Consider the following 19,332-nt stretch of genomic DNA (forward strand, 5'->3'; position numbering starts at 1 on the left):
TAGAAGGGGAACAGGTGTGTTACATTCATCAGTTGCTGTTGCAAAATTCTGGGGACTGAAGCAGGCTCAGAGCCGAGGAACAACCAAAACAAGGACCTTGCGGACCTCAAGGATCTTAACTGCACATCCTTAAAAAATCTGAGGTCCATGCCATTTTTAGTCTCAGCATAGGTTATGGCTCTGACAGACCTCTGTGACACTTTAGCTCTGATGGATCCTAACGCAGCTCCTGATTGGTGAGGCCCGACTTTAGTGCAGGAAGAGGCGGTTGGAGCATACCATGAGTGATTTCCTTCACTCGCCGGCACTCCAGCTGCTCTCTCCTACCTCTCTGGCTGCCCTCTCCCCACTAAAAACCGTATTCACGGTTTTTCAACATTCGCGGGGGTTCCTGGAATGGAACCCCCGTGAATATCAGGGAGAGTACTGTACTACTGTTTATTATTTCTAAAGCACTGAAAGGTGTATGCAGCGCTGTACATTTTAACATGCAATAGACAGTCCCTGCTCAGAAGAGCTTACAATCTAATTTAGACAGGACATTTCGGGGTTGGGGAGATTATGGTAGAGGAAATGATACAGTGGGTCTAGGTATCTGACAGCAGTGAGTGGGAGTTAGGAGTTGAAAACAAACTAAAAAAAGTGGGCTTTTAACTTGGATTTGAATGCTGCCAGAGAGTTCCACAGGGTTCAGCAATATCACCTGTTTTATTTAATACATTTCTTGCTCCATTATTTACTATCATTGAAGAGTTAGGTATTAAAATATTTTGTTATGCTAATGATATTCTACTGCTGGTCAAGATTGATTCAGTTAGTAAAAACTTAGATATTCTTCAGAAAGGTTGAACTTAAATAAACTCTCTTTAAATGTGGATAAATGTCAGGCATGTTGGATAACAGGCAAGGGATCATAGTAACATAGTAGATAACCTGAATGGTCCAGCCAGTCTGCCCAACCTGATTCAATTTAAATTTTTTAAATTTTTTCTTCTTAGCTATTTCTGGGCAAAAATCCAAAGCTCTACCCGGTACTGTGCTTGGGTTCCAACTGCCGAAATCTCTGTTAAAACCTAATCCATCCCATCTAAACCCTCCCAGCCATTGAAGCCCTCTCCAGCCCATCCTCCCCCAAACGGCCATATACAGACACAAACCCAGACCGTGCAAGTCTGCCCAGTAATGGCCTTAGTTCAATATTTACTATTATTTTCTGATTCTAGATCCTCTTTGTTCATCCCACGCTTCTTTGAACTCAGTCACAGTTTTCCTCTCCACCACCTCTCTTGGGAGCGCATTCCAGGCATCCACCACCCTCTCCGTAAAGTAGAAATAAATAGTCTTATCTTTTTTTAAAAGGTAAATCTATTTCGGTAGTAAAGAAATTCAATAAACTCTCTTTAAATGTTGATAAATGTCAGGCATGTTGGATAACAGGCAAGGGATCAGAAATAAATATTCCTATCTTTTTTAAAAGGTAAATCTATTTTGGTAGTAAATAAATTCAAGTATTTAAGAATTTGGGTTGACTCTCATCTAACTTTTAATGAACAGGTTTCAGATTGTACGAAAAACGGTTTTTATGAGCTTCAATCCTTACAATCCAGCAGACATTTTTTTGTAAAAAAAAAAATTTCACACACTAATTCATGCTTTTTGAATTTCAAAAATTGATTATTGTAATATAGTATATGCAAGACTTTCTATATTCAATATTACAGACTTCAGACATGACAAAATATAGCTATAAAACATTTGGGACATAAAAGTAAATTTGACCACGTGACACCATTATTTCTATTTATCACTGGTTACCAATATCATATAGGAAACAATTTAAAATTTTAATGTTGACACATAAATTGTTTCATTTACAACAGCCAAGTTATTTAATTCTTTAACCACACCATATATTCCGTTACGAACTGTAAGATCATTGCAAGATAATAGGTTGGTTTTACCATCGGTCAAAAGGACTAAAGGGGAATGTACCCATTCAAAGGTGTTCTTAAAATCATCATATACTATCACTCCAAAGTCCTGCTCCTCTTTCGTGTACAAAAGTTCTTCACTACCTAAACTGTACCATACCCTCGCAGCCCAAATGCATGACCATGCATTTTGTAGCATTAAATCTTAGCTACCAAATTTAAGACCATTCTTCAAGCTTTACTAGGTCCAGCAATATCACTTATAAAAACGTTATAAAGAGCAGGCCCATGAACAGAACCTTGAGACACACCACTGGTAACATCCCTTTCCTCAGAGCGATCTCCATTGACCACTACCCTCTGTCGTCTTCCACTTAACCAGTTCCTGACCCAGCCTGTCACTTTGAGGCCCATCCCAAGAGCACCCAGTTTATTTATTAGCCGTCTGTCAAAGGTTTTGCTAAAATCTAAATACACCACATCTAGCACACTCCCTCTAGCAAAGTCTCTGGTCATCCAGTCAAAATAATTGATCAGATTTGTCTGACAAGACCTATCTCTAGTGAATCCATGTTGACCTGGGTCCTATAAGCCACTGGATTCCAGAAACGTCACTATTCTCTGTGCTAAAGTAGCATAAGTTAGTGGAAAAATAACATCTGAACCTTAGCCCACATTAATAATTACACCCCTAAGTTACTCAAGGTCAGACAGTGAGTGATGGCTGCAGGAATGGAATGAAAGTCACGAGGATCACCTATGTGACATAATTGGTACGATGCAACCACTACAATACACTCCTGGCCCTATTCATGAATTATCTACCTTTTAAATGTCATGGACTACTTCTGTTATTTAGATAACAGTCGAATCCGTTCCCTCCTTTCCTGAATAAACCCAAATGACTAAAATCAGAATGTGGCAACATATTTTGGTAACTACTCTCTCTCTCTCTTTGCAATGGCAACTCATCTCTTCCACGTAGGTTTCATTGCTTGGAACAATGGGGCATAAAACCCAGAGACTCAGTTTTTCAGAGGTAACGTAATGAATGCTCGCACAGCCTGTAGGGTTGTATTAACTGCTAAGCAAACAGTATAGAAATGTACAAAGCATACAACAATCGTACCTGCTTTCATATGCATGAAAACAAAGAAAACACTGACAGGGAATGACTGTGATGTAAAACTCTTGGGAAAGGCTATGATTATGATTCATGAAAAGCTGTGCAGCTGAGCTGTGTGCACACTTCCCTCTGGAACCAGCAGTGTATTATCCAAATGTTGAAATAACAGGTGCGGCAGAGGGGAAGGAAGACATTTCAAGTGAGATTATTAGAGATGACTGCAAAGACCCCAGATCCGTTACTTTCCACTCACGCACAGTAAGAATATCTAAACTGGGAGTCCAGATTTTCAGGGAGGACCGGATGCTGTTATTAAGCTTCTACAAGTCACTTTGGGCTGGACTTTATAAAAGTTGGTTGCCCAAATTTCCAACCAGCATGCAAATTTGGGCATAAAAGCTAGAGAACAGTGCCAATTTAACATAAGAACATAAGAATTGCCGCTGCTGGGTCAGACCAGTGGTCCATCGTGCCCAGAAGTCCGCTCACGTGGCGGCCCATAGGTCAAAGACCAGTGCCCTAACTGAGACTAGCCTTACCTGCGTACGTTCTGGTTCAGCAGGAACTTGTCTAACTTTGTCTTGAATCCTTGGAGGATGTTTTCCCCTACAACAGCCTCCGGAAGAGCGTTCCAGTTTTCCACCACTCTCTGGGTGAAGAACTTCCTTTCGTTTGTACGGAATCTATCCCCTTTTAACTTTAGAGGGTGCCCTTTCGTTCTCTCTACTTTGGAGAGGGTGAATGACCTATCTTTATCTACTAAGTCTATTCCCTTCATTATCTTGAATGTTTCGATCATGTCCCCTCTCAGTCTCCTCTTTTCAAGGGAGAAGAGGCCATTTCTCTAATCTCTCACTGTAAGGCAACTCCTCTAGCCTCTTAACCATTTTAGTCGCTCTTCTCTGCACCCTTTCAAGTAATACTGTGTCCTTCTTCATGTACAGTGACCAGTAAATTAGGTGCCATTGATAATTGTGCTAATTGACAGTAATTTGTAGTTAGGTGTGTGCAGGAGTTATTCTACAAACTTAGGCCCAGATTCTATAAAAGATGCCAAATGTTAGACATGCCTAGCCAATCTAGGCACTTAACTTACCCCATTTTTACTAAGCTGTGGTAGAGGTTTCTACCATGGTTCGGAGTGCAAAATTCTCCAAATCCACTCCGACACTCATGGAATTCATAAGAGCATCAGAGCATTTAGCGCCCCAGGCCGCGGTAGAAACCTCTACTGCAGCTTAGTAAAAGAGGGCCTTAATTATTATTTTAAAAGGTTAATTGACACCAATAATGAGCAATTAGCAGCTCATAATTGGCAAAAAATTAAAATTAATTGGGTGGTAGGCACCTACGACTTCCAGGTAGGTGCCTAGTACAAAGTACCTACCAGAAAGTTGGCGTGGTTAGGGGCAGTGGCATTATAAAGGGTGAGTGGTGCTCCTCCCCACCCTCTTCTCTGACCCCCCTGCTGCGCACACCCCCTCCTTCCCTTTCCCCATACCTTTCTAACTTCTCCGGCATAAGCAGCATGGCCACGTTGGTGTTGGCTCGCCCTTTGAGGTCCTGGAAGTGACATCAGAGAGAGTGCCAATGCCGACGCGGAAGCAACCTCACACTGGGGAAGTAAAAAAAAGGTACGGGAGAAGGCAAGGGGCACACATGCGCAGCAAGGAGGGGAGCGGGGAGTGGAGAGTAGGAAGACCCCCCTCCCCCCTCTTACTTCGCCACTGGAAAGGGGTAGATCTTGGTTGTGTTTTGCAAGTAGGTGCATAAACTGGACTTAGATGCTGGTATTTAGGCCAAGAAAACCCTGGAATAAATAGCGAGTGCCTAAGATTAGGGCGTCTACGATGCCTACATTTATCCCCCTCTTCTACAAAACTGCGCTAGTGGTTTCTAGCACGGGGAGTTGCGCTGGATGGCCTGCGCTGCTCTCGACGTTCATAGAGTTCCTGTGAGCATCAGGAGCTGTGCGGGCCATTCAGCGCGGCTCTCTGCACTAGAAACTGCTAGCGCGGTTTCATAGAAGAGGGGGTTAGTTTAGACACCACCAGCCGTTATTCTATACCGGGCACCTAACTTAAGATTGACAGGTGATAAGCACTGCGTTCCTTGGTGCCTCTGTTTTAGGTGCCGTTTAGAATCAGGGCCTTAGCGCCTAGTGCAACTACAGTGTGCACAGTGGTGCAGTATGGGGCAAGATGCACTGGGAGGGGAAAGGGCAACCATTTTGAAGAGGCGGCCCTATTGGCAGGAGGGAGTAGGCATCCCTCTTGCCGATGTTTCATGGAAGATACAGGGGTGTGTGTGTGGGGAGATGTCAGGATGGGGGCTGGAGGGGTGTCGGGAGGGCAGGCCCTTGTGCGATTCTCTAACAGGCGCCGCTTTTTAAGATGGCCACCGACTTGTGCGCTGGTTAGAGAATTCCGGGGGCTAGGTGCTTGGAATGTGGCCCTTCATTTTCTTTCTACTTAGAAAGGCAGGCTAAAGGTCCATCAATAAGCAGCGTCTGGTATTCTGGTCTGCTGGTTTATATGCAGAAGGTTGGCGAGTCATAGGTAGCAGAGTGGGCTGCGCCAAAGGAGCCATGCATGGACAGAACCATAATCATTGTGCAATATCACCACCTATTGGTCAGATTGAGGACCTGTGAAGAGCCCTGAAATATGGCCCCCAAACAAGTGATTGCTAACACAATGACCGGACTAAAGTATGTTAGGAGGGGAAATGAAATGGGAAAAATTTTAGGGAGGTTATGAATGAAAGCTCATGACAGCACATCCCAGTTCTGCCTCCAAGTGAGCTGGAAGCCCTTCATCCCCCCAAATAAAAAATAAATAAATAAAAGACATGACAACATAGCTGGATCCAATGACCCCCCCCCCCCAAATGACAAGGTTATATGATAAATTAACTACATCAATCATATCACACAGCTGAGCCTGGCTGTGCCCAGCACACAGCTGCGAGACCTCACCGACCATTTCCAAATGGAAATTTGTCATCTCTGAAAGATGAAGGATCTTACTGAAACACAGCGTTTTCCCATCTTGCGCCTAGGGAAAACTTATGATTGAATGGCATCCAGCTGATTAACTATGACCCGCATGTCTTCGGGTTGCTTTTTAAATGATGTTTGTGAACATTTGAAAGATTATTCACCACAGTCTTCCACACAGAGATGACTTCCATCTGTTTATAGCTCTGCTGCTTCTGCAAAGTTTAAGATCAGGAAGAATTGACTCTGCAGAATGGACTGAGTTTACTGAACATTTTGTAGATATTTGACGTTGTTCAAAGCTGTAAACAGATGTCATTAATATTTTGACATGTGCTATAACTTTTTGTTTTCTGCTCCCTCTAACCCCCTCCCTCATGAATTTTCTTGAAGTCCAGTCCAACTTGACATGTCCTGGAAAACTGAGAAACGGAGGAAGAAAATGGGTTGGGTTACAAAGGTGGGAAAGAGAAGAAAGACGAGAGGAGGGATGATATTAGCAGAATAGTGAAACAGAGAAGTAACGTGAAGGATGGGAGATAAATATTAAGGGAAGTGTGAAGGAGAAGAAGAGCCAATGAATAGGTTGGGGAGAAGAATAAAATTAGGGGATAGGCAAAGGGATGTTGACGTAGGGGAAGACAGAAAGAGAGATGGAGGAGTCGGAATGAAGAGCGAAATAGAGAGGAGGACATGTGAGTAATGAAGTTTTTGAGAGAAGTAAAAAGAAAGAAAGTGAAGGATAGAAAGGAAAGAGACAACACAGTGGACATAGAGAGAAAGATGCAAATTTCACTTGTTGGTGACTTACAGGCTCTTAATCAAAAAACAAAGACAACCCAAAAGCATCCTAAATCGGCACCTGGGCGTCCTAATCGCCAGGACATCCAAGTGCCGATAATCGAAACCGTCTTTCTGTACGTCTAGAAAGGTGCCCCAGCCTCTGTGCGTCCAGAGGCGTGTTATGGGCGGGCTTTGGGCGGGCCTAAGGGCGGGTTAGACTTGGACGTCTTGCAGCGATAATCAAACATTTTGCAAAGACATCCTGGATGGAACTTATACGTTTGGAACTAGACCTATTTTAGAAGGGTCTAAGGGCCACAAAACTGCCCAAATTGACCAGATGACCACTGCATGCATCAAGGTAAGACACCCCCCCACTCCCCCAGTGCTCACTGACCTTCTTCCACCACATAAAAAATCAACAAGGTACATACCTGGCTCTACAACAACAGCAGCACACAACAAAAACCCAGTTATTCCACAGTGAACAAGGAAAAAACAAAAGAAAAACTGCTGTGGCAAGGATGTTCTTGATGTAAATGTTTATTCCAAATTCCAAAAGACAAACTCATCCACATTAACATCGATGCGAACCCAAAACGGTCGGTGTTTCGGCTGAAAGAGCCTTCCTGTGTTGCGGCTGCTTCCTATATTTTTCTCAGTTCCGTTTGGAGCTAGGTTCAAGTTTATGACATAACTTTACCATCCGCATTTGTTTTTATCCACTGTGCGGACATTATCCCGGACCCCTGAGGAAGGCTTTTTCAGCTGAAACACGGACAGTGGTGGGTCTGCATCAATGTTATTGTGGATGAGTTTGTCTTTCGGAATTTGGAATAAACATTTACATCAAGAACATCCTTTTCACAGCATTTTTTTATTTTGGGTTTTCTAAAACAGCAGCATCTGGTAGGGGGGAAGCCTGGTAGAGCTGCACACAGGTGTCTTACGTAGCCTGGTAGGTGGGTTAATGAGAAAAGTATGTTGAAAACGTATTGTAAATAATATCTAGCAGCAGGGATTAATGCATACCATAAAGACAACAAAAAGAACCGTTGACAAAATAATAGAACAAAACGGAGAAAAATAAACCTCAATTGTGGGCAGCCGGGACTACACAAGTACCCTAAGCCGCCCACATCATCATTGATTTATAAAAAAACTCCGTACAAATATAAATAACTTTCAGACAAGTAGATTATATAAGAACATAAGAACATAAGAAATGCCTGCACCGGATCAGACCCGGGGTCCATCTAGTCCGGCGTTCCGCACACGCGGAGGCCCAGCCAGGCACACCCTGGCGAATACAATGTCACTCGTATCCCTCAATGTCTCCTGCAAGAAGATGTGCGTCCAATTTTCCCTTAAATCCTAGAACGGTGGTTTCCTCCACCAGCTCTTTCGGGAGAGAGTTCCAGGTGTTCACCACTCGCTGTGTGAAGCAGAACTTTCTGACGTTTGTCTTGGCCGTGTCCCCTCTCAGCTTCAGGCCATGACCTCTGGTCCGAGACTGGGTTACATTTGCCAATGTGAATAACGCTGTTTCTTGCTCACCATCCTTTCCCCCTGTTGGTGAGTGAGCTTGCTCCATTATGTCAATTCCTTTTAGCAATTTAAAAGTCTCTATCAGATCCCCTCTCAGTCTTCTCTTCTCAAGGGTGAATAGTCCCAGTTTTCTGAGGCGATCTTTGTAGCTCAAGTTCTCCATACCTTTTACTAGCTTCATCGCTCTCCTCTGCACCCTCTCCAGTAGTGTTATATCCTTCTTCAGGTATGGAGACCAGTGTTGGACACAGTATTCCAGGTGTGGTCTGACCATTGCTCTATATTTTTTCAATTTTTCAGTCTCTCTTTCTCTCAGTATTTCCAAAATTTTCACAGTGTCAACCTTCAAATGTGTCCAAAAAGGATAAGAAATCCCAAACTGACTTAACTTATAGCAATCAGCTCAGCTATAAGCATACAAAAACGGTTAGGCTGCGTGGCTTATAAAACCAGAGTAACATATATCATGGAAAAAGGTAATCACTCATCTGGAGATGTAAATCTTCTTAGTCCCGACAGAAAAGACTTTCTGTTTCGCCTAAAAGTGTAGTTACTTACCTGTAACGTAGGTTCTCCGTGGACAGCAGGATAGTCAGCCACATATGGGTGTTGTCCCAACACCTCCCAATTTGCGGATAAGCTCTCCAATAGCTCAGAGAGATTTTTTTTTTTTTTTTTCTCTGAGCACGTGCAGTGCCTGAGCCCCACTGGGCATGCCCGAGCCCCACCCATTTCCCCCTGCTTCCCCCTAATCCCCAGGATGAGACATTCAAATATCTCACGGGCCGCATCAAGGTGGAAGAAGACATCTGGGGGAGGGTTCACACATACATACCAGAGCAGTAAGGATCCATCCTGGAGAAGCAAGTAAAACCCACACTTCTGAGCCTAAGGTAAGTACCCATAGTAAACACACTTCTGAGCCTAAGGCAAGTACACTAACGGGGATAGGCATATCATCACAAATTTGGAGAGCAATGTATGTTAATGCACACAGCTTGGGCAACAAAATCCTGGAACTAGAAACAGAAATAAGGAATGCAGACCTTGACATAGTAGCGATATCCGAGACCTGGTTCACAGACTCGCATGGGTGGGATATGGTTATACCAGGCTACAATCTACTTCGTCGGGACAGAGAAGGCAAATTAGGAGGGGGGGTAGCACTATACACTAAGGATAATATCAAAACTACCAGGATCACAGAGGTTAGATACACAGGGGAATCACTTTGGGTAAACCTGACCAGAGGGAACGAAAAATGCCTTTACCTCGGTGTGGTATACAGGCCTCCGAGACAAAAGGAAGACAAAGACAAAGAATTGATTGAGGACATAGAGAACATCACTTTGCGTGGTGACACAGTACTGTTAGGCGACTTCAACATGCCAGATGCAGACTGGAACACCCTCTCAGCAACTACGAGCGGTAGCAAAAGAATAATAACCTCCATTAAGGGTGCACAACTAAAACAAATGGTATTAGAGCCCACCAGGGAAAAAGCAATACTGGACCTGGTACTCACAAATGGAGACAGTGTCTCGGAAGTATCAGTGGGAGACACGCTGGCCTCCAGTGACCACAACATGGTATGGCTCAACCTCAGGAAAGGCTTCTCTGAATCAAACACTGCAACGAGGGTCCTCAACTTTAGGGAGGCAGATTTCGACCACATGAGAGACTTTGTCCATCAAAAGCTGCAAAACCATGCAGAAACTGACAATCCGGAAACTATGTGGTCAAACCTAAAATCCATCCTGAACGAAGCATCTAGCCACTACGTAAAAACAGTAAGCAAACGCCGGAGAAACAAAAAACCACAATGGTTCAACAAGGAAATTTCGGACCTCATTAAAATGAAAAAAGAAACATTTATTACCTACAAACATCTGGGGAAAAGGGAGGCAAAAGAAGACTATCTGGCCAGATCTAAGGCTGTCAAAAAGGCAGTCAGGGAAGCCAAACTTCAAACAGAGGAAGATCTAGCACGGAACATTAAAAAAGGGGACAAATCCTTCTTCAGGTACATTAGCGACAGGAAGAGAAACAAAAATGGAATAGAACGCCTTAGGAAATCAGATGGAAACTACGCAGAATCTGATGCTACCAAAGCAGAACTGCTAAACGAATACTTCTGCTCAGTATTCACCTGTGAAGCACCGGGAGATGGTCCGCAACTACAAATAAGAAACAGCCAAAATGACCTGTTTCGTGATTACGAGTTTACACCTAGTAGCGTCTACCACGAACTTTCAAGACTCAAAGTAGACAAAGCCATGGGGCCAGACAATCTACACCCCAGGGTACTCAGAGAACTGAGTGAAGTCCTGGCTGAACCACTATCCATACTCTTCAATCTTTCCATGCGCACGGGAATAGTACCCCTAGACTGGAAAACAGCTAACGTAATTCCACTCCACAAAAAGGGCTGCAGAACGGAGACAGGAAATTACAGACCGGTGAGTCTTACATCCATAGTGTGCAAACTCATGGAAACAATGATCAAACAGGAACTTGACAAAATTCTAGATGAAGAAAATCTACGTGATCCACATCAACACGGATTCACCAGGGGAAGGTCCTGCCAATCTAATCTGATTGACTTCTTTAATTGGGTGACCAGTCATCTGGATGCCGGTGAGTCCCTTGACGTGATATACTTGGACTTCAGCAAAGCTTTTGATAGCGTTCCACACCGCAGGCTGTTGAACAAACTAAAATCGATGGGATTAGGGGATACATTCGCAACATGGGTAAGGGATTGGCTAGATGGTAGGCTTCAAAGGGTGATGGTAAACGGTACCCCCTCCAAAACGTCAGCAGTGATGAGTGGAGTACCTCAGGGCTCCGTCTTAGGGCCGATTCTATTCAATTTATTCATAGGAGATTTGACCCAAGGACTTAGAGGAAAAGTATCACTGTTTGCCGACGATGCCAAACTATGCAACATAGTTGGCAAAAGCAGTGTGCCTGACTTTATGACGCAGGACCTAAGACAGCTTGAACAGTGGTCATCAACTTGGCAGCTGGGCTTCAATGCTAAAAAATGTAAAGTAATGCACCTAGGCAAAAAAAATCCACACAGAACTTACACACTAAATGGTGAAACCTTGTCCAGGACCACGGTGGAACGTGATTTAGGAGTGATCATTAGCGACGATATGAAGGCTGCCAATCAAGTAGAGAAGGCATCGTCCAAGGCAAGACAAATGATGGGCTGTATCCGTAGGGGTTTTGTCAGCAGAAAACCTGAAGTCATAATGCCGCTGTACAGATCCATGGTGAGACCTCATCTCGAGTATTGTGTTCAATTCTGGAGACCACACTACCGAAAAGATGTGTTGAGAATTGAGTCGGTTCAGCGAATGGCTACCAAGATGGTCTTGGGGCTCAAGGATCTCACGTATGAAGAAAGGTTAAAAAAACTGCGGATGTACTCACTGGAGGAGCGAAGAGAGAGAGGGGACATGATTGAGACCTTTAAGTATATTACTGGGCGTATAGAGGTGAAAGATGATATCTTCAGTCTTACAGGGCCCTCAGTAACCAGAGGACACTCGCTGAAAATCAAGGGAGGGAAATTTCAGGGTGATGCGAGGAAGTACTTCTTCACTGAAAGGGTGGTAGATCATTGGAACGAGCTGCCTCAGAGGGTGATTGAGGCCAGCAGCGTGTTAGATTTCAAGAGAAAATGGGATATTCATGTGGGATCTCTAGGAGAGTAAGAATCAGGGAGTGGGTCATTGGTATGGGCAGACTCGATGGGCTATAGCCCTTTTCTGCCGTCAATTTCTATGTTTCTATCTTCTTCTTCAAGGGTCCCGCGGCAACAAGGGGGCATTCGTGGAAAATCAGGGGCGGGAAACTGCACAGTGACACTAGGAAATTCTTCTTCACTGAAAGGGTGGTTGATCGCTGGAATAGTCTTCCACTTCAGGTTATTGAGGCCACCAGTGTGGCGGATTTTAAGGCCAGATGGGATAGACATGTGGGATCTATCCGCAAAGATAGATAGCGAGGATCACTGGAGTGGGCAGACTTGATGGGCCGTGGCCCTTATCTGCCGTCTATTTCTATGTTTCTATGTTAGCTGTGGCCGGGTCGGCCGTATGGGGAGGCGGGTGGGTTGTGTGGCTGACTATCCTGCTGTCCACGGAGAACCTACATTACAGGTAAGTAACTACACTTTCTCCTAGGACAAGCAGGATGAGTCAGCCACATATGGGTGACTCCCTAGCCGAGGGATGTACCGACTGGACCTGCGCCTTAGCGCTTTGTGCATCCCTCGCCTGGCTGTGGAGGCCGAGCCGGGCAGGGTAATCAGGCAAAGCAGGTAAAGTTGTGGAAACAAGGTTTTAGATAAAGTGCTGTGTTAACTGAGCAATAATACTCACAGAACAGTGAACTGGTCAATGACAATCAATGAACAGTGAGAAACCAACTGGTCAAAAGTGACAATTCGTACTTGCATGTGAGAATTCATACTTGCCTATTCCACATTCATAGTAACATAGTAACATAGTAGATGACGGCAGATAAAGACCCGAATGGTCCATCCAGTCTGCCCAACCTGATTCAATTTAAATTTTTTTTTTTTTTCTTCTTAGCTATTTCTGGGCGAGAATCCAAAGCTTTACCCAGTACTGTGCTTGGGTTTCAACTGCCGAAATCTCTGTTAAGACTTACTCCAGCCCATCTACACCCTCCCAGCCATTGAAGCCCTCCCCTGCCCATCCTCCTCCAAACGGCCATGCACAGACACAGACCGTACAAGTCTGCCCAGTAACTGGTCTAGTTCAATCTTTAATATTATTTTCTGATTCTAAATCTTCTGTGTTCATCCCACGCTTCTTTGAACTCAGTCACAGTTTTACTCTCCACCACCTCTCTCGGGAGCGCATTCCAGGCATCCACCACCCTCTCCGTAAAGTAGAATTTCCTAACATTGCCCCTGAATCTACCACCCCTCAACCTCAAATTATGTCCTCTGGTTTTACCATTTTCCTTTCTCTGGAAAAGATTTTGTTCTACGTTAATACCCTTTAAGTATTTGAACGTCTGAATCATATCTCCCCTGTCTCTCCTTTCCTCTAGGGTATACATATTCAGGGCTTCCAGTCTCTCCTCATACGTCTTCTGGCGCAAGCCTCCTATCATTTTCGTCGCCCTCCTCTGGACCGCCTCAAGTCTTCTTACGTCTTTCGCCAGATACGGTCTCCAAAACTGAACACAATACTCCAAGTGGGGCCTCACCAATGACCTGTACAGGGGCATCAACACCTTCTTCCTTCTACTGACTACGCCTCTCTTTATACAGCCCAGAATCCTTCTGGCAGCAGCCACTGCCTTGTCACACTGTTTTTTCGCCTTTAGATCTTCGGACACTATCACCCCAAGGTCCCTCTCCCTGTCCGTGCATATCAGCTTCTCTCCTCCCAGCATATACGGTTCCTTCCTATTATTAATCCCCAAATGCATTACTCTGCATTTCTTTGCATTGAATTTTAGTTGCCAGGCATTAGACCATTCCTCTAACTTTTGCAGATCCTTTTTCATATTTTCCACTCCCTCTTCGGTGTCTACTCTGTTACAAATCTTGGTATCATCTGCAAAAAGGCACACTTTTCCTTCTAACACTTCAGCAATGTCACTTGCATACATATTGAACAGGATTGGCCCCAGCACCGAACCCTGAGGGACTCCACTAGTCACCTTTCCTTCCTTCGAGCGACTTCCATTAACCACCACCCTCTGGCGTCTGTCCGACAGCCAGTTTCTGACCCAGTTCACCACTTTGGGTCCTAACTTCAGCCCTTCAAGTTTGTTCAACAACCTCCTATGAGGAACTGTATCAAAGGCTTTGCTGAAATCCAAGTAAATTACATCTAGCATATGTCCTCGATCCAGCTCTCTGGTCACCCAATCAAAAAATTCAATCAGGTTCGTTTGGCACGATTTACCTTTTGTAAAGCCATGTTGCCTCGGATCCTGTAACCCATTAGATTCAAGGAAATACACTATCCTTTCTTTCAGCAACACTTCCATTATTTTTCCAACAACTGAAGTGAGGCTCACCGGCCTGTAGTTTCCTGCTTCATCCCTGTGACCACTTTTATGAATAGGGACCACATCCGCTCTCCTCCAATCCCCAGGAATCACTCCCGTCTCCAGAGATTTGTTGAACAAGTCTTTAATAGGACTCGCCAAAACCTCTCTGAGCTCCCTTAGTATCCTGGGATGGATCCCGTCTGGTCCCATCGCTTTGTCCACCTTCAGTTTTTCAAGTTGCTCATAAACACCCTCCTCCGTGAACGGCGCAGAATCTACTCCATTTTCTCGTGTAACTTTGCCAGACAATCTCGGTCCTTCTCCAGGATTTTCTTCTGTGAACACAGAACAGAAGTATTTGTTTAGCACATTTGCTTTCTCCTCATCACTCTCCACATATTTGTTCCCAGCATCTTTTAGCCTAGCAATTCCATTTTTTATCTTCCTCCTTTCACTAATATATCTGAAAAAATTTTTATCTCCCTTTTTTACATTTTTAGCCATTTGTTCTTCCGCCTGTGCCTTCGCCAAACGTATCTCTCTCTTGGCTTCTTTCAGTTTCACCCTGTAGTCCTTTCTGCTCTCCTCTTCTTGGGTTTTTTTTATATTTCATGAACGCCAACTCTTTCGCCTTTATTTTCTCAGCCACTAGGTTGGAGAACCATATCGGCTTCCTTTTTCTCTTGTTTTTATTGATTTTCTTCACATAAAGGTCCGTAGCCATTTTTATTGCTCCTTTCAGCTTAGACCACTGTCTTTCCACTTCTCTTATGTCCTCCCATCCTAACAGTCTAGACAGGAGTGCTGGAAGACCTACTTAACTCACAGAACAGCGAAACTGGTCAATGACAATCAATGAACAGTGAGAAAACCAACTGGTCAACAGTGACAATTCTTAACTGGTCAACAGTGACAATTCGTACTTGCATATGAGAATTCATACTTGCCTATTCCACATTCAGACTAGACAGGAGTGCTGGAAGACCTACTTAACTCACAGAACGGCGAAAACTGGTCAATGACAATCAATGAACAGTGAGAAAACCAACTGGTCAACGGTGACAATTCATAACTGGTCAATAGTGACAATTCGTACTTGCATATGAGAATTCATACTTGCCTATTCCACATTCAGACTAGACAGGATTGCTGGAAGACCTACTTAACTCACAGAACAGTGAAATTGGTCAATGACAATCAATGAACAGTGAGAAACCAACTGGTCAACAGTGACAAATCGTACTTGCATGTGAGAATTCATACTTGCCTATTCCACATTCAGTCTAGGAAGGAGTGCTGGAAGACCTACTTAATCAATATCTATAACACCCTACTTGAACAGTGTTTGTCGATATTTATAACACCCTACTTGATCAGTGTTTGTCAAGGCTGTGCTAGTGGTTGCTGTCCCTCCCGGGAGGGAACCTGTGCTTGGTGAAGGTGTGCATGGAGGACCAAGTGGCTGCATCACAGATGTCCCCTATTGGTGTGTGGTGCAGATGTGCCGTTGTGTTGGCTATGGTTCTGCGCTGGTGGGCGTTGGCTCCCACCTGCGGTTGATGCTGCGCTTTTCTATAGGTGAAGGGGATGCACTCTTATATCCAGCGCGCGCGCCTGCGTTTGGTGGCCGGAAGTCCTGGTCTGTTTTGGTCGTAGGAGACGAACAATTGAGGCTTGTCTAATCTGCTGCATAGTCAGGGCCCGCACACAGTCCAGGAGGTGTTGCTGAGGTGACAGTGTGCCTCCCTGTGGGGAGATGTAGAGTGCCGGGAGGCACGTTGAAGCCGCCTTCGGCAAGAATCGGGGGTGGGTTCTGGGTACCACCCTGTTCTCATGAGGGAGTGTGTCGGTAGACACGATGGTCAGGGTTTTCCCAGCCAGGAATACGGGATCTGCCTCCCCCAAAGGTTTGAAGGGGCGAGGTGAGATGATGCGGCACCAAGTTGAGGTCCCATCCGGGCGGTGGTGGTCTGACCGGTGGGTGCAGATAGGACAGTCCCTTCATGAAATTTTGTGATTACTGGATGCCTCGACACTGGTTTGCTGTCTAGGCCAGCGTGGTATGCCGTGATTGCACTTAGGTGGACCTTGATGGAAGTGGGTTTTAGGTCCCCCTGAGATAAGCTCAGTATGTACTGCAGGATGTCCGGTATGGGGCAGTTGTAGGGGTCTCGCTGCGTGTCTGTGCACTGGTAGCGGAACCTTCTCCCTTTCAACCCATAGCGTTTTCTGGTTGAAGGTCTTCTGGCTGCCATAAGAGTGTGCTCCACGTCTTGTGGTAGGTTCATCCTCTCATCATCCATGCGGTCAGGGCTAAGGAACGCAGGTCGTGGTGGAGGGGGTAATGAGAACTGCACTGATCTGGAGCGGGGAGAGGTGGGTGAACCGCTATCCCTTGCTGGAACGGGAACCATGGTTGCAGGAGCCCGATCAGGGCAATCATGATCACCGTTGCTCTGTCCTGAAGAATCTTCTGCAGGACTTAGGGTGTTCCAACTCACAGACAGACTGTCGGGGCTGAGATGGCGATGGGTTGATCTCTTTGCGCAGAAGGTCGAGTACTTTGAGTTCGGTTCGGTTGCAAACAGGTCGATGCTCGGTGTGCCCCAGGTGCTGAAGATCTTCTTCATCGCCGCTGGGTTGAGACACCACTCATCGGGATCCAGCTGGTGGCTGAGTCTTTCTGCCAGGTCGTTCTGCTCCCACAGGAGGTAAGTTGCCTGGATGGTGCATTGAATGGAGTTGGAGAACTCCCACATGTGGCAAGCTTTCTTGCATAGCGAGGTTGACCCTGTCCCTCCCTGTTTGCTGATATAGTGCGAGGCCACCTGGTTTTCTGTTTGGGTGAGGACTGCCCTGCCTGTTTGAAGGTTTCGAGGGCATTCCCTAAGGCCCTGAGCTCCAGTGGGTGGGTGGTCAGAGGTTGGGTACACTGGTCCCAGTGACGTCTGAGGTGCCCTTTCAGGGATCACATGAGTAGTCTGGTGTGCTGCACAACAAAGACCGGAGCGTGCTGACGATGAGCTGCTGGCAGGGATGCACTGGGCCAGGGATGTCATGGCGTCGATCTGGTAGTCCCGTAGGACGGCCTTGGTCTGCGTGGTGTCGATGACTGCCCAGATGAACGATATCCCCTGGGTGGGTATCAGGTGGGGTTTCATGTAGTTGATGAGGAACCCCAGTTCTTGGAGGAGGGTTATGGTGGTTGACGGGGCTGCCAGCTGTCGAGATAAGATAGGACGCGCACCCCTTGAAGGCGAGGAAGTGCCACTGCCACGCACTTTGTGAACGCTCTAGGAGCCGTTGAGAGTCCAAGGGGCAGGACCTTGTACTGGAGGCGTCTGTCTTGGCTTTAGAAGCGACGATGCCTCCTGTGGGCTGGGTGCATGGGATACTAGCCAATACTCGGGCTGTAACAGGGCCAAGACTGTACCCAGAGAGTGCATCTGGACCTTGTGTATGCATCTGTTGAGCTTACAGAGATCCAGGGACGAGCGTTGTCCTTGTCCATGGTGACGCGGGGGTTCCTGGAGTAGAAACCCCTTGGTGATCTCTTCTGTTCGTCACCTCCTCTATTGATTCTGCCGAAGCAGGTCCTCTCCTTGCTGCAGGAAAGTTGGGTCGTCAGATGGAGGGTGCCCCGCCCACTCGGGGGGGGGGGGGGCGGGAGTGGAGACGAATTCGGAATCCCTGCTTGATGATGCTGAGGGCCCACTGGTCGATGGTGATCCTGGGCCAAGCCTTCGCAGACAATCTGATCCTGCTGGGCCGGAGGGTGGTCAAGGTTCTGTTTTTGTCTTGGGGAGAGGGCTGCCCTTGGATGCCCCTGCCCCTCGGGCGGTACTTGTTTGCGTAGCAGTTATGTTACTGTTGCGAGCGCTGGGGCACAGACTGCTGCCAGTGTGGACTGGCTCAGTTGTGAGCTGGAGTCTCTATTTTATTTTATTTATTTATTTCCTCTCACTGGCCTCCTGATAAAGCCGCATCTGGAACTGGAGCGCAGCAATTCATGCGCTCAGCATTGCGCCCTTGAAGGTCTTTTTCCCCGTGGAAACCAGGGTTTTTCAGGTCCTTCCCTGACGGGGGTTGGAGGGGGGGGGGGGTCGTGCTGCCCTGTTTCTCTTAAGTTACCGCAATGTCCATGTATGGCTGCTGCGGGTTGTCGAATCCCTGGGCTGGAAAGATCTGGTACTTCAATCCCAGTCTCCTTGATGTTGGTTGCCCTGAGGAGGGAGTCAGCCAAATCTCGTCTCTGCAGTCCAGGAGGTTCTTGTGGACTGGAATCGCCACTGCCTGCGTGAAGTACTGGTACTGGTAGTTCAGGCCTTGTAGTACTCTGTCTTGGGTACTTGTTGTCCACACACGTGGATCTTGAGAAAGGCTGTGAGTTTCTGGAGGGACTTGGGGTGAGTCCTCGTTTGTGGGTTTTTTGTTTTTGTTTTTTTTAGTAAATATTTATTTATTTTTGTGGGTGGTGACTCGGGGCGTGGCTGGAGGCTGGTGTGTAGCTTGTTCCTCCGTTGCTTGGGTGCATGGCATGCCGCTGAACCGCGCCATGTTGTTGTGCGTGGCTCCCTCTAAAGGGGGACATAGTGGGGAGTGTAGCCCACTGAGAGAGGAGTGGGTCAGCAGGAGGATTAACTATGGCTGCTGGTCCCACCCCTGGTGGTTCGCAGGTTCATGTGCTGCTCCACTTGACTGGTTGGGTGGCTCCATGTACCCCACCGCCCTTCTCTGTCCTTCTTGAGAGGGGGGGAGAGCCTGCAGAGAAGGGGCAGGATGCACCCCTTCATCTGTGCCAGTGCACCTGGCTGCGTTTCCCACTGTGCCTGGAGGCAGAGAAAGAGGAGTGATAATGCCTCTTGAGTGGGCTTCTGCGGCTGTACTGCCTATTGTAT

The sequence above is a fragment of the Geotrypetes seraphini genome, chromosome 7 (genome assembly GCF_902459505.1).
Source record: "Geotrypetes seraphini chromosome 7, aGeoSer1.1, whole genome shotgun sequence".
Lineage (NCBI taxonomy): Eukaryota > Metazoa > Chordata > Amphibia > Gymnophiona > Dermophiidae > Geotrypetes > Geotrypetes seraphini.